Here is a 14,301-nt window from a genome sequence, read left to right on the forward strand (position 1 = left end):
TAGCATAACAAAAATTTATAAAATAACAAAAATTTATAAAATATAAAAAAGTGTCAATGACAATTTTTTTATAAAACAAATATTAAAAAATCATAAAAATTCAAATTTATCGATAATAATTTTTTAAAAATAAAAAATCATCAATAATGAATTTTAAAAATTAAATAAAAAATTAAAATATCAAAAATACCTTAAAATTTGATGCTTTTAAGAAAAATCATATTTTTATAATTTTTCCCAAAAAAACCATCATATTTTAATAATTTTCCCAAAAATATCGTATTTTAATAATTTTTCATATAAAAAAGGTACATTTTTCTTATTCCTATTTATATTTTAAATTAATATGGTCAAGAACACACCGCGTTCTCGAATGGTATAAGTCGCATGTGGCTTTTCACTTTGCAATGTGTGAATATATAAATTATTGGAATTACCATGTGTTATGTATATCAATTCTTGAACATGAAAAAATGATACGATATATATAATTACTTTCATCTGTTGTTTAATTTTTTGATCATTTTTAATGTACATATTTTTAAAATACAGTAAAATTAAAAGAATTAGTGTTTTATTGTCCCAATTTTATGTTAAAAGGAACTTTTCACGTCACATACCCAAACAACGGGTGAATTGGCTGGTTGACTTCGCCAATTTTGTCCTTTATTTCTGAGCACACTGTGCTTGTGCCAAATTTTGGGTGGATGTGGTGGTGGGGTCTAAAGACTCTAAACTATGGAAGATGAAGGACTGCTTTTATAGCAAAGTTGTTCCTTTTGTTTGTGACGCCATGGCAGGTTAGACCCACCAATAATGGGGGGAAATCTCTTCTTTACAATGCTCAATCTTTCAATGCAAAGGCCAATTTCTGCTAATTTATTCATAAACTCTTTTTTTCCATTTAAAATTGAGAATGGAAGTGCATTTTCCATTCAAAAGTTGCTAACACATTGAATTGTCCATTTGTTGAAAAGCTCATCCATACAATCTGACCAACTAAGCAATGTGAGGGGAAAAAGCAAATAATGAAAAATGTGGAAAATAAAACTCTAAACCAGTTGGTGACATGGTGTAAATAGTTTGAACAAGTTGCCAGTCTTTATTTAATCGATTATCTTTTAGTGCCCAATAAGTGTTAATGCACAATTAGCTTTCTAAAACTTTGTGGACAGAAGGAAAGATAGTGTTTATTTCTGTTGCCAGCAAATGAAAGCAAAAGCCTTTCCAATGCTTAACAACCAAGAAAACCAGATGCTTCCTTTGCAAAATGAAACGAATTCATTTTATGTTATTCAACACTAATTCTGGATTTTTTTAATGACCAGTTTTTAAAATTTTTCCCTTTAAAATTCTACACATCTAATTTATCTCAAAATCAATAATTATGCAAGTCTTGTTAATATCAAAATTAAGTATAACAATATATCTTCAAGAAAATTTAAATATAAATTAAAGAAAAAATTAAGATAAAATAATTTTTTTAAAATTTGTATTAATGTGAGAAGATATTTTTTATTTTATTATTATTTTTTTTATTGTATCATTTTTTTTCTTTTTTTTTTCTTTATAGACTTAGTAAGTATATAATGATATTCTTCTCATCCTTCCTTTGAAAGACATATGTCCTTTCTTTTTACACATGGCACTATGTTCATGGTTGATATTCTTGCTCTGCATATTGGATTGGATCAAATACAGTGAATGCGTGACTTGTATTGAGTGGACACTTAATTTTAAGAGAAAAATGGGGAGACGATTCTAACTATATTTATGTTTTGGTAATCAATGATGATATCAGCTGTTTAAAGTTTTGTGTTATTTCATAATTAGAATTTTGAAAACAGTTTGAAGTTAAATTCTCACGGTTTTAGGTTACGACACACACTAAGAAATTATTATAATCATATCGTGCTCAAATTAAGTGGCATTAATTTAATTTTACAACTGAAAATTGTGTACGTGATTAATCTACCTATATTCTTATATTTTATATTAAAACTGTTTCGAAAATTGAAACAAATAATCATATCGAATGAAGAAAAAACTCGAACTGATTGATTCGATAAAAAGAAATAATAAAATAACAATAAATATTGATAATTTCCTTTTCGTCAAAATTTTGAATATATGAGAAATAATATTTTTAATCAATAATTTATATATTATAATGAACTTTTATAAAACAATTTAGACGCACGTGTCTAAAAAATACTAATAGTTTAGAAAAGGAAAATACATATACCTTCCAAATTAAAACAAAAACACATATAGCTTAAACGAATTCATAGTAATTATCTGTTTAGTTTATTTAACCTTCAAAACTATTTGATTTAAACTTTTCTTTTAATCATTGTTAAACGAAGGGACTTTTTTGTCCTTTCCTTTTCCCAAATATCTGTTTGTATAGTTGCGGAAAATGAAAATATCATACAAACATAACCGACAAATTAATCGCTTGAACGATCTTGCTCTTGTATTTTGTTGCTAACATAAGGTCAAACTACTCATATTTATGAATAAACGTTGCTATAGTATTTTTGGTCTTTTTATAAGAGTTTTTTGAATTTTTTTTTAACATTTTCAATTTTATAAATTAAATTCTTAAATATATTAATTAAATAATATATTATAAACTATGGTAAAAATATATTAATTAAAATTTAAATAAAATTTTAAATTTCTTAATAAGAAAATGACTAACATTTATTTAGTCGTTTTTATAAGATCTCTTCTAAATTATTTCTTTCTTGTGAGAATGGGAAATATGTTTAATCACAATGACCTCTTACCATAACTAATTAATTAGAAAGATATTTAAAAATTATATAAATTATTGAAAAATTAATATCACTAATTAAAACAACCAAATTTCTTAAAATCAAATATAGTGTTATATATATAATATGACAATAAACAAACAAGATTAGTGTATTGATTTGGTTTTAAAAATCCAATGTTAATTAAATTTTTAAATATGATGTTATTTATAGACATAATTAATTATATTACTAAAAATTAATTTATAATTTTAAAGGTAAAATGAGAGTTTTTTACTTTTGTAAGCAAAAAAATTATTAAAATAATATAATTTTTAAATAATTTATCGAAGTAAGTAAAATAAATTATAAAAAAATTATGTAAATCCTAAACCCTAAACCTTAAACATATGGAAAAAAAATTTCTATGAACAAATACTATATTATATAGGGAAGTAATACTAGTTATTCTTGTAAAAATGATTCAAACTAAAAAGGCATTACTTAGGAAAAGTGTGTGTGATAGGTGTTGTAAGTAAGTAAGAACTATTTTGAATATAAGCACTTTTTTTCACTTAATTGTATGTAATTAGGCCTTAATATTCTTAATTGTAAGCAATTATGAGTCATATATATATATATATATATATATATATATATATATATATATATATTAAGAGTTAAATTTTAGTTTGATGACATTTGATCTGAAAATTTTGGTTCAACAGGTAAATTGAACTGAAAAGAATATCAGGGTAGAATGTTGAAAGTTGTTAGGCAATTACAGTCTCCCACTTAAGTGAGACACTTATTGCCATACGCTGTTTGAATGAAAATGGTTAGCTTGAGTGAGAGTGTTTGACAGAGCTGAGATTCACTACCTCCACACCTTGCTTGAGTGAGGCATAGCTCGCTTGAGCGAGGGATCTTTCTTCAAGATGGAGTTTGTCCTCTCGCCTGAGTAAGAATTTGCACCCAAGCCAGAGTCCACTTATTTGAAACATATTTAAAGCGACCTGCAAATGAAACAAGAGAGTGAGACGCTTTTGGAAGAAGGGAATCACAAAGCACTTAAAGGAGAAGCATGAGAATACTCAGAGTCCTTAGTATTCATCTTGTATTGATCATTTCAACTGTTGAATCCTTGTAATAGTTGTCCTAGATAGCTAGTTTTCTTTCTAAGATTGAATATAATCAGCAACTTCTTATGTATTTTGGCTGGTTCACTTTTATATATATTTGATATTTAGTATTTTCAAATCTTGGCTTCCTTATTATGTTCTTAATGCTTGAATATATTTGATCAATTTGTTCTTGATATTGAAATTTAAGTTCTAACCGGGACGTATTTCTCATACTTAGATCTAAATAAGTTGCTTGATGTGTTCATAATCCAGGAATAGATATCAATGTGTTAATTTCCTTAAGACAATTAAATTTAATGTTGGATGACTTGTTGTATTTTTGAGGGATCAGGGTATGATGATTTCATCTTAGAATTCTATATTAGAGGAATCAATATGAATGAAAATTGTGTGTTGCAACAAGACCTGTAAACTGGATTGAAATATATTTATAAACCAGCAGAATACCTAAGAGAGAGATTGTCCCAGTCTATTAATTCTGAATTGAATCTTAGTTACAACTTTCATTTCTATTTCTCTTACCAAATTGAATGAATTTCTAGAAGAACCTATTTCAAAACTATTTTTGCTGTGAATAACTTCGTGAGCTAGATACTTGAGAGAATTTAAATTTGTTGTTCCCTGGTGATACGACACTCACTGACCACTTTATTACAAGTTTGTTCTAGTAATTGTACTAGATTATCAACAAGTTTTTGGCGCCATTACCAGAGAACATAACTGATCTTTAAATTTTGGAAAGTTTTAGTCCATTAAAATTGTAATTATATTGTATTGTGCAGTTTGTTTTTCCTGTTTTGTTTATATACTAACTTTTACCATAGTTTTTCTTATAATTTATGCTTTTGCGTGGAAGGTTTCTGCAGGTAAATTGTTGTTTGAACATGACATTAACAAGTTAGAAAGGAGAAACTGAGGTGAAGCTAAGAAATTGAAACCACAACATGCAGAAACACCAAGAAAACCCTTCCCTATCCACTCAAACTCTTAAAACAATGGCTGATGACACTAGAAATGGTAACCAAAATGGAGGAAGAGTCTTTGATCCACCAAGAAGAACACTAGAAGACTATGCAATTCATCAAGGGCCAAAACATTTGTCACATTTTGTCATTCCACCAGCAGTTAGAAGAGTGAAGATTAAACTGACATTTTTAATTCTAGTTGCTACACATTTGTTTTATTGGAAAAAATTATGAAGATCCATATGCTCATTTAGACAATTTTTATGAATTATCTGCAACAATGGGATTTGAGGAAGATGAAGAAGAGGATGCTTGCATGAAATTGTTTCCATTTTCCTTAATTGGTGAAGCTAAAGAGTGGATAAAGGCACAACCAAATCAAAGTCTAACTAGTTGGAATGATTTGGAAAATAAGTTTTTGACCAAATTCTTTCCACCAACCAAATTTTTCTGTTTAACTATAAATTTGATTTTCTTGCGATTATCAATCATTCATACAAATACTATCAATACCCAATAGTCGTGTAATATTAATATTTTTTTTTTCTAAATTAACACCTACAATGGTCATGTAAGATATCAATTAAAGAAAATATAAAACATCTATAAACTTATTAATTTAATAATAATTAGAAGAGAAAGATTGTTTTGGTCCACCTAATCCTTTATCTCGTTTTATCCTAGAGATCTATTAATTAATCATGGTATAGTCACCTACATATAATTAATTAGGGTTATGTTACGAAATTTACAACATACAATTATGCGCAATAGGACAAATACTAATCACGGACAGAAATTAAATTTAGATTTGAACATCAAAATCACATAAATTCATGAATAAGAGTTCTCATAGCTTAAGTTATAAACTTAGTTACTCATGCTAAAGAAAAGAACTAAAGCAATCATAAATAAAGTCATAATCAAAAGGAAATAGAAAACTAGATTATCCCCAAGGATTGAGGATAAAAAGAGTTCTTGGTCTTCAAGTACAATCGCCCAAAGCTCCAAATCCTGCTAAGAATGTGCCAATGATCACAAGCATGGTTATGAAAAAGATGCGTAAAAAAAAAAGAAATGGATAAGATGAAAACAGGATGAGAAACAAGATGCTCAGTTTTTACTCCTAAGGTCTCTTTAATATGGTTTGAAAATCCTAAAATTCCTTAAGATTTGGACTTCCTGTAGGCAAACACGGCCATGCAAGTGGTCAAAGCACTTTTGTGCTAGTTGTTGGGGGTATGAACATGCTGACTGTAGGGAAACCTATTTTTCAACCAATTTAGGCGCAAAATACACAAAAAATCTAATTGTAACATTCTCATGTTAATCTATATAATTAATATATAAATTAGTGTAAAACTCAGTTAAAATAATAGCAACACATAGATATATAAACTATAAAAGTATGTTAAAATACAGATTTATCAAGTGACATCTACTTACTAAGAACAAGCATATGTTTGTCAAATGTTCTATGCAATTTTTTTTTCTTTATTTTTTGAAGAGTTATACAATATTTTTACTATTTCTTTTATATACTCCAATAGATTGTTTGAAAATTATATTATTCTAATAATTTTATATAATTTTTTGCCTACAACGGTATAAAATCATGAAATGAAGCAAACATAAGAAAAATATTATTTATTTATATATGATAAAAGATAGTTGTGCATTTGAGTATATTACTACAAATAAATAAAATAAATTTAAAGATAATTATTAAATTTTGAAAATTATAAAAATTTATTTAAGTATCCCAACAAGCATATATAACAATTCAACTAATCTTTAAATGGAAGATAACAACATTTATGTTTGAAATGATTAATTATATATTTTTAGTATGTATTTTAATAGAAAATATAAATTATTAAAATATATTAAATATTTATGCGTGCATTCAATTAAGATTACAAAACAAAAACAAACATTCACCTCGGTTGTAAGATAGTTAACTTTATAAATTTTACACTAACTTGTGAGTTTTGCAAAATATTGTAAAATCATTCAATATAATTCTTAATATCAATGAAAAACACTGTACATAAATTAGGTCTAGTTACCCTTAGTTTTCAATATCTTAGTGAATGTGATACTTTTATCTTTTTTATTTTAATTATTTATATCTAATTTCTATAGTTAATGTGACGATTGATTTATAAAGTTTAATATTTGAAAAAAAATATAAATTATATGAATAAAAATGCAATGTTTAGTATTTTTTTCATTTTATAAAAACTAATACTACAATTAATTCATTTTTATTATATTTTTGTTAATTTTTTTATAGAATTTCAAATAAAAATTACTATTTAATAATTACATATTTGTTTATAAAAATTAAAATTATACTCTAATTAAAGTATATATTTTTTAAAAATAGCTATGTCCAAAATAATTAAATGAATGCCATAACCATAATTGCAATTTTTTAAGTTACAAATTAATAAGACGGTTTGGTTTTCTTTATTTTATTTTGTAATCCGCGGGCCACGATTTGTAGTGGTGAAGTTGGTATATACACGATTCTTGAAATGCACGTGTTTTACGTTTTTTAATAGACTCTCCGTTCCCCAATTTAGTTATATAAGCATTTTAAGTTATTTTTTGAAATATTATTTTTACGAGGCTTTTTATTTAAACTTAAAAATTTTAAAATATAAAAATTATGTTTTTACAATTTATAAGAAGTATAAGTTTTGTTTTATTTATTTATAATTATAAAAGTACTTTTATTTTAGAAATTAATTATAATATTTCATTCTATAGAAGGTATTTAGAATAATCTCTCAGATTAATAAAAATAAATAAATTTTTAGATTACATTTTCTTTAAGAATTTAAATAAGTGCATTAAAATTTCTTTAAAGGGAATTTCAAATAGAAATATTTTTTCTTAAAAAAAGTGGAGCAAACAGACTTTTTATTTCCTTTTCTTTTTATAATGACTTTATAACTTTTTTTACACTTCGTTTTTTTCCCTCATCCTTCTTCCCAGATTTGGAATGTAAACAAGAACAGAATAACACTATGAATTTAATTTAAATTCACCAAGTAACTAAATGAAGCAGTAAAAACAACATAAAAAATTATTAAAAAAACCATGGCCACGTGTTATTGCATTTTTTTCGTGTATAAAAAGTTTTTATACATTTTATAAAAAAAAATTCCAAAAAAATGTTGTTAGAATACAAAATCATGACTTCAACAATTATTTTTGTTTTCCTCTTAAACTATGCCTTGAAGAATTATTTACATTGTCACGCAAAACTGCTGCATCAAATCCACGACTGAGCAAACGTAAGCATGAAAATCACTTGTGGCAGGAAGAAATCAGTATAAAAGTTGAGAAAGTAACGATGAATACATCGCTGAAAGTGAAAAGTGGCAAATCGGGTCCATCCACATGAACATGTCTGAAATACCAAAAATGATTGGATGCCATATCTCCACGACCACTATCCCACTAATATGAGTTTTGATATACCTTTTTATTATTTTATAAATTAAATATTAAATAAAAATTGTATGTATTTACTGTCTTAAATATATAAAAAAATTCTTAATTTTATTTAACTAAGAAAATTTATAATAAAAAAATTAAATTCATTTAATAAGTATTTTTCTTCACGATTTTTCCTTATCTTAAAGATTCAGATCCTTTCAACGACAAAAAAAAAATAAACTAAAAAAAATTACACAAACTTCATTTAAACAAATTTTACATTATTTTTTACTTTTCTATTCCTAACTTAGCTCTTTTTTTCGAATTTGTTTAAATAAATTTTATGGCTCAAGTTTCTTAATAAATTAAGTGACTCATGAATAAATAATGATTTTTAAACTATTAGATGTATTTTAAAATTCATAAACGATTCAAATCTTTAACATGTAACTTAATAATACTAGTTTTTATATATTTATCATTTAATCTTTCGTAAAAATTTACAGAATTTCTCTTTAAACTTTTAAAACTTTGTATTTTATATTTTCAAAATTTGTTATCTTCTATCTTTAAACATGTTATCTTTTTCAAGCTCTGTCTATGTGTATTTTGTATTTAGGTTTTGCTTTTGAAAAATATACATTCACGTATACTGATGCAGTTACAATTTATAATAAAAATAAATTTTAAATTAATAGAATATTGAATGTAATTTTAAATCTTTAGAGTTTTTCACAAATTCTATGTATGAAGTTAATGATTTTAAGAATTTAAACTTTTGCAGTCACAATTCATCATAAAAATAAGTTTTTATATTGATAAATTGTTCAATGCTCTTTTAGATCTTTTCCATTCCCTCCCTTCAAAATTGTTACTTCTACACCGCACAATTCTTACAATTTTCACTTAAGCCATTTTTTCTACCTTAAGCAAAAATTACAGGAAAAAAAGGCTCACCAGAATGATTTTGCTTAAATGGTAATTCATGCACATAAGCCATACAAGATATTATATTACTCGTTTAAGCGAATAATATTTGCTTAAGCAAATATAATGCTAAGAAAATCCTTACATTATAACCTATTTTAGCTTAAGTCAAAACCTATGGCTTAAACAAAATAACATAGGATGCAATAAATATGCCTTTCAATTTTTACTGTGTTGAACTATGTTATATTTTGATTTCATAATTGAGTAGATATGATAATAAAATTGATTGTTTCATTCAGTTCTCTTGAAGTAGCTTGCAAACCAAAACTAAACTAGGTTTATTTTTGGATAGTCAAAGGGTTAATTATTTTAAGGGTTAAATATGTTTCTCTATAAATATAGTATATTTTGTAATAAGTGCTTATAAAGTTTTTTTATTAAGATATAGTTCGTAAAATGTTAATATGTTATGATTTAGTTCTTATCATCAACCTCTCTTCTGTTAACTAATAACCTTCCACCTTATTCTATTCATTATTTTTATAATTGAAATGATAAGTTAATTAATTAACAATAATTATTAATTTTTTATGATAATTGGGCTTAAGCTTTCAAATACTTTTACTGAAATTGTTAAAAGAGTTCTAAAAAGTTCAATACCATTCTAAAATATACTAGTTACTATTAATTCAAGCTACTCTAACAAATAAAAAATTTGTTCTTCAACAATCATTTCATCTATGTAATTAAATTTTTGAATATTGAAAAAGCTTTACCAAATACATTCATAGGCTTAATGCCAACTTTTATAATTGAAATTTTTGCTCAAATTGAAATTGTAAGAAATAAAAAATTAAAAATAATAAGAAAACTTTACTTTTTATACTCTTCTATTTTGAGTTTGAGATTTGTGTCAATAATAAATGACTTAGCTGGGTAATCTAATATTAAATTAATTAAATTGAATTTGGTTGGACCAATGGTATTTATGATGATTAACAAATGTAAAAAAGGTATACATTTTACTTTTAAATTTAAATTTATAGTTTAGGTGACGATAAAAATAAGTCCATAAAATAAACTAGGTAATAATTTATTATTCCACTTGAGCAAATGATATAGACTTACTAATTCACTTAAGCTAATAATAATTTATCTAAGCTAATAATATTTTGCTTAAACTAATGATATGCCGCTTACGCCGATGATATTCTCTAACACCCTAAATTTTGCTAGCTTAGTTAGATAACTCTTAAACTTTAGATGCTTGCTTGTTTTTTGAAATTCCAACCTATTAGTGTTGGAATGAGTTGTTGAGTGTAGAGATTTCTCGATAAATCTCTTGATTTTCTTTGAGCATGATTTAATTTTTATAATATTTTCTTTTATCATAATTTTAAAATCATTGCATGCAATTTATTTGGTTTCATAATCAATTGAGTTAATAAATTACCCAAATTTTGAAGAAAGCTGATTTTCATGAAAATCAATCATTTGGACAACTTCCAGACTTCCTAGAATCCCTTGATTATTTTCAGTTATAGCTATCAAAATATCATGTGAAAATCTTATCCAAAAAGCTAAATTTTGTTTTGCTGAAATTATTAAAAAATCATGATTAATGGCCTTGAAAAATGTGAGATTTTGTAATCATTGCACTAGATTCTCTAATCATTTTCAGTCGCCTTAATTGTAAGGACCCGGCAGCAGAAAACTATTCAGTCCCCGAGTTAAGCACGTTTAACTTTGAAGTTCTTAAGTGATAAGCCATCGAAAAGTAAATACATTTTGTTGGTATAGGTAGTCCTAATCAATTTCTTTAAACTATCCTCAACTGTATACACAGTCTCTGCATCCCTCTCATTTTGGTGTATGTTCGATTCATTCATGTGTCCCTTACCGCCGGAAGCTTGCCAGGAGCCGCTCCTTGTCCGTGCCACATATTGCACTGGCGATCACTCCCCGCCCTCGCCTAGAAGCCTGCTAGGAGCTGCTTATTGTTTGTGCTACAATGCACTGGCGATCACTCCCCACCCTCGCCTAGCGCATAGATGTCACATGCCCACCAACTTCCACTTGATTTGTCCTCGAACCACACTGTACTGAAAGAGAGGCCTGCTCTGATACTATTATTGTAATATCATAATTTAATTTTCTAAATAATGAAATTTCACAAAATTAAGAATAATAAAAAAATTTATTTAGATGGTTTTTCAAAGCACAGTTCAATAAAATATTTCGAAACATGGATGAATTACAAATTTGTATCAATGATTGCTACAAGACTTAATTAATACATCAAATTTTCAAAATAAAATTCCTACGCCGTATAGCAGTTTCATCTGTCCTTCACTAGGCCTAGTGCTGATCATCTTGGTCACCTAAAAAATAAATGTAAGGGTGAGTACTCTACACTATCACACACATATAAACAAGCATAGTTTCACCTTTCCCATTCCACACATTTTCTAATACATCTAAAATCATACATCAACAAGTACAAGACATTTCATTCTCAATCACAAATAAGTGCGTTCACTGCACCATCAATCAACTCACATACTCACACACGTACGCTCACTGCACATAGTCATGCTCACTGTTGTACTGTGATCACAGTTTTTCTGATACACTCAACCTTAGGGACTTACTCAGTTTACACCAGGGATGATTGTCGAATAGCTCCCGCTCCACGGATACAACGTGTGCAGTTTTGAGCCCCGTAGGCAAAGGTGTTAGTCAGAGGCCAAGTCAGGAGGAGAGTATGGTTGGTGTCACCACCACTCTCTCTTCCCCAAGATATTTCTACCGTCCTCATCTTCCACACCCTTAGTGTATCGCTAAACCATTCACGGTATTCCAACACATTCAAACACAACCACATTTATATTCAACATGCCATCACACACTCTTTCCATCATCTCATTTTATTCATCCGCAATCGAAGGCATAAACAACCATATTTCACTACATAATGTTCAGTCACACAGTTTTCATCACAATGTTCCTACAATCATTCATTTCATTACACACAAAATACCCATCACAACTATCACATTACACTCAACATCAATCACACTATGCTCTATGCAACTATTTCACCACAATCTCGCTACAACTAGATCAATTCCAGTAAAACACATATATTCCCAGCCATTACATGGCAATACATAGCAGAATAATGAACTCAAACGCGATGAGATAGGGTAGAGTCCCCCCCCCCCTTTTACCTCAAATCGAAGACCCACATTGTAGATTAATAATGGAAGTGTCCCCTACACAGATTTCATCCTAACTCCCAAACTTACTTCCAAATGCCCCAAACTTATTTTTAATTTTCAATCTTACTCCCAAATTACTTTGGAGGCAATTTAATTGGTAAGGATGACTTGAGAATCGAGAGAAATGAGAGAGGATTTGAAAGGAGAAGTGGGACAATGATTTTTCCAAACCCTAGACCCTCAAATACTCTTTTGGTCGCGACACTCTCGCTACAGCGAAAATCTCATAGGGAATTGCATTCTGGTTTCTGTAGAATCTCTCTACAGCGAGACTGTACCTAGAATTGCACCCCAAACTATCGCCCTCTCGCTACAGCTAGAGAACTCTCGATACAGCGAGAAAGTAACAGTTTCGTTCCTCTCTCCTAGTGCCTTCTTGCTATAATGAGAGTTTTCTCGCTACAGCAAGAATACCCTACAACACGCAAATTCAACATATATATTCAATCAACTCCAACCCAGCCACAATCCACATTATATTTCAACCACAATATACAGACATCTTCACAACCATATTCACACATTCATACATGTCCACGTCCTACACATATATGCACATCACCATATATGTAAATTAAACATACAAACATATAAAAATACACATATACAATTATATTAACATATTAAAATATTATTACAAATCTGGGGGTTTATATTAATCATTATTCTAAATCTTGTCCAATCTAGCATTATCCACTTAAATTTCATGCAAACTTAATTTTGTTCCCTTGATTGCAACATCATGATTATTAGAAAATTCTTTATTTATCTTCAAATTAGCTAATATCATGATGACTCAAAATCAGCAAAATCTTTAGAAGTTTGCTCTTTGTCACTTGTTTCATCTACCTAGTCATATCAAATTTCACATCATCCAATCATAAACCATGCATGAACTACTCTAAATCTTTCTTTTGGATTTTTGCAAATTTTTAAATAAATGTTGGCCAATACCGTGGGCACCCTTGCTTGTAAACTTTCCAATTTCCAGTTGTAAACAAAAATGAATTGTGTGCACACTTAGGCATTTGGCACTTGGCACTTCAGCATTCCATTTAAAAGGAGCAAAATCACTTTTCTCTCACTTTGCTTCCAAAAAATCAAGAACCCTTATCCAAGAAGCTTACTCACTTTTCTCTCATTTTCTCTCAAGGAAACTGAGAGCTTACCTCTAAAACCAAGCTTTTCTGTCATCTTCATATTACTTCCTTTCAACCAAAATGTTCCTCCATCCTTCTCTTCAAGAATCCGTGAGGAATAACTTAAATTTGGAGAAAGATTCAAGCTTTTTGGTGGACTTCTTGCTCGATCCGGCAACCAAGCCTTTCAAATCAACTTTACTTCAGCTCATCCTTTTCATTTTCATGTCTTCATCCAAGACAAGGGGAAGTTCTCACTTGTTTGCTTGTGTGTTTGCTTTGGACCATGTTTGTGAATGAACTTAGAGCTTGTTCTTTGCAATTTTCTTGTGCTTTTGGTTCATTGATGCAAGATGACTTGATTTCTCTCTTTGCATGTTGATTTCTCACTTTGCATGTCTCAGATCCTTTCTTTCAAGCTTGATTCTCGTTTCAAATTGAAGTTATCTCTTTTGATGATGAAGCCAAGGTGTTGCATGTTTTTTATCCTTTTGCATGTCACAGATCTTTGATAAAAATTCATATGTAATTTTGATTTTACTTAAAAGTTTACTCTTTTCATGTTTTTTTGACACTTTGAACTTTTGGAAAAATTGTGTGATTCAAGGAAAAGTGTTTGATCAAAGTAAAAA

This window comes from Abrus precatorius, unplaced genomic scaffold (assembly GCF_003935025.1).
Source record: "Abrus precatorius isolate BTA unplaced genomic scaffold, Abrus_2018 Scaffold6, whole genome shotgun sequence".
NCBI lineage: Eukaryota > Viridiplantae > Streptophyta > Magnoliopsida > Fabales > Fabaceae > Abrus > Abrus precatorius.